The sequence below is a fragment of the Octopus bimaculoides genome, chromosome 13 (assembly GCF_001194135.2).
Source record: "Octopus bimaculoides isolate UCB-OBI-ISO-001 chromosome 13, ASM119413v2, whole genome shotgun sequence".
NCBI lineage: Eukaryota > Metazoa > Mollusca > Cephalopoda > Octopoda > Octopodidae > Octopus > Octopus bimaculoides.
The window spans coordinates 34,193,556-34,196,687 of NC_068993.1; the positions used below are offsets into that span (position 1 = coordinate 34,193,556).

The 3,132-nt window shown below is 33.0% G+C and overlaps 1 protein-coding gene across 2 annotated transcripts in view; it reads right to left on the reverse strand.

The window, feature by feature from the left end:
* Nucleotides 1–1,695: 1,695 nt before the first annotated feature.
* The window catches only part of LOC106868722 (GATA zinc finger domain-containing protein 14), a 172,544-nt gene continuing 171,107 nt past the window's right edge, over nucleotides 1,696–3,132 (reverse strand). For both annotated transcript variants that reach the window (XR_008265384.1, XR_008265385.1), the window contains exon 2: nucleotides 1,696–2,118. The gene's annotated coding sequence lies outside the window, so the exon portion shown is untranslated. The remainder of the gene's footprint in view (nucleotides 2,119–3,132) is intronic.

Sequence of the window (3,132 nt, forward strand, 5' to 3'; positions counted from 1 at the left end):
TCTGTGTGTACCATAAATATCGCTATCAATTTAGAGAAAGATTTGTAGTTTTGGAATCAGTAGTTCTTTGGCTGCTATTTCTGAATTCTCAGTATGTTGGAGAAGCAGGATACTGCTAATCACTATATATATTTATGATTATAAATGGTTTTACCGATAAGGTATTTTCATACTGAGCTACCCGGCAAAATTGTTAATTATTAATTTTATTACTAATTGACGATTCCCTGCCCTGTATATCTATCTATCTATATATATATATATATACCAGGTAGCAATTGAAAATTGTTTTTTAATCTAAAGTCGATTCACCGTCAAATAAATTCTTTCCTAATCAAGAGGCTAGAAAATATTTGGCGTGAAATTCGTACGTTTCAAAAGTTCTTTGTTACTTTATTAAATGGATGGGATGAAAGTAGCTACCCTATCAATAACTTGAACAATCTAACTTGGCTTGGTTTCTGATGTTAAAAGATGTTTCCTGGGCTGCGAGTGCTTTTTTTTGCTGGTGATATTGATCAGTTTGACTTCTTTACTATGGATTATTACTTCTCTCATTCCTTTGAAAAGGAAATCTTCCTGTATGCGGATTGTTGTAGGATAATGCGTATAATAATGTTGGCCACATATGTATATGAAAATGTGTTCAACACAAATTCCTTTTTTCCTGAAAAATATTTGGCTTCTACTCATAACTTTCTGTCTATCTCGTTCACTTATACTGAGGAGCAATTGCGATGGCTTTATTTCTCATAGATTTCCAGCTTACAGGTAAAATATATCGATTTATTTATAACATGAATGGAATAAATAATCAACCAGTGATGTTACCTTCTTCTTTGGAAACTAAATGTAAAGGCTTTCACTTTTTTCTGTCCATGGCTTTAAACTGTCGGTCACTTTATTGACAATTTATTAGCAATCGATCAGAATATGAAATTGCTAGCGATGTATATAGCGTAATGATCTGAAAATTTGTCAAAGACTGTAACACCTTAGACTTGTAGCAACAAAGCAACCTGTTTTTAAAGTAGTATAAAAACATATAAATGGGTTCTTGGGCATCATGTAGGAAGAGCCACGAGAAAGATGGTGGAAAACAACGAATTGACTAATGAGGAGGCTAAATGCGGGTAGAAACTGTGTTTATTTTCTGTATACCCACGAGAATCAGATTGAGATTTTGATTGGTTCATTTCGATTTTCGATTATTTCTCTACAGGAACCTATTCTGTTAACCTAATATTTCGAGCTTTCGTAATATATGAATAGGAGCAAAACTTGGATAGCCTGAAAGAGTTTTATAAATGATGTTTTCTTTTGACAAATATTCTGTATTTTGAGAGTGTAAAAAGACATGTAATTATTTTTCAAGTAACAATTGTTTCAAACCTAGATGAAATGTGTTCCATCTGTGTTCATTTAGTCTTTGTTTATCTAGAATTACATTAACTGTTATGTTTAATTTTGGTCGGTTCGTTTTCGTCATCGCTGCAACTGAAATAATATGAGCTCCTCCAGGAACGGAAACCCTGCTCAATATCATCTCTTCAATTATGTTTTTTTTTCTCGCTCTGTGTTTGACCGTGAAGTAGTCAGTAGTACATCATTGTCATTGAAATCTATAGAGTAACAATACTACTTCTTTACAATCTTTTAAATCTCAAACTAACTGAAACTAGTTCTGAATTTTATGGACAACTTATGATGCAAAAATTCAACTCAATATGTATTAAATGAAATAAACGTGGTTTCAGGCAGAGATTTAATTCATAAAAATAACACCCTATTTATTTTTTATTGATAAAACAGACACATAATATAATAACTTATTTTCAACATGACGAATGCCATTTTGTATAAAACAAATTTTTATAAAACCCTTTAGCAGGTAGAAACCAGAATTTTTTCACAGATTCCACTTGTCGAAAGATAAGTTTCTATCACTAAATTTATGACTTTAGGTATTGAACAATTTTCACTCACTGCTTCCTTAGGAAATTTAAAATTTCTTTTTGCGTTACGTAGATTCAAATAACATCTAATTGATTGTGGCAGTTGATATCGTTCATCTTCTCTGCTGGCAAACAATAAAACGTATTTTCAAACCTTGATTCTCTGAAAATAAAAATTGGGAAGAAATGAATAGAATGTAGTCGGTAATATGCTATTTCAAATAATGCTACAAAGAGGGAATTGAAACATACAACCCTCGGACATGCTACTGCTACTGCGACTACAGCAACTTATAATTATAATAGTTTCAAATTTTGACACAAGACCTACAATTTCAGTTGTGTGTGCGTATGTGTGAGGGTGTGTTAGTCGGTTATATTGGATCCAGTACTTAATTGGCACTTTTTTTATCGACCCCGGAAAAATGATAAGCAAAGTTGTTCCCGGAAGGATTAAAATTCAAAGTCTTAAGAGTCTAAAGGAATACTGTAAGGCATTTTTTCCTGATGCTGTTACAATTTTTCCAGTCCAGCATCTTTAATAATTCTTTTTACTAGAGGTACAGAGGATGATATTTTGGGAAAATATGCTAGTCGATTATATTGATCTACAATGCTCCACGGGTACTTATTTTATTGACGTCAAAAGAATGAAACACAGAGCTGACCTCGACAGAATTTGAATTCAGAACGGAAAGCCAGAAGAATATTGATTTCAAATTTTGTCTGGCGCGCTAACAATTCTGCCAGCGCGCTGTCTTAATAATAATAATAATAATAATCCTTCCTACTATAGGCAAAAGGTGCGAAATTTGGGGAGTGGGCTTAATCGGTTACATCGACACCAGTACTCAACTGGTACTTATTTCATCGACTCCGAAAGGATGGTAGGTAAAGTCCACCCCGGTGGCATTCAGACTAAAGATGTAAAGACGGACGAAATGCTGCTAAGCATTTTGCCAGGCGCGCTAACGATTCTGCCAGCTCGTTGCCTTCATTATAATAATAACAACAACAACAACAACAACAACAACAACAATAATAATAATAATAATAATAATAATAATAATAATAATAATAATAATAATAATGGTGTCAAATTTTTCCACAAGGATATCCATTTTGGGGGAAGGAATGAATCGATTACATCGATCCCAGTGTTCAACTGGTGTTTATT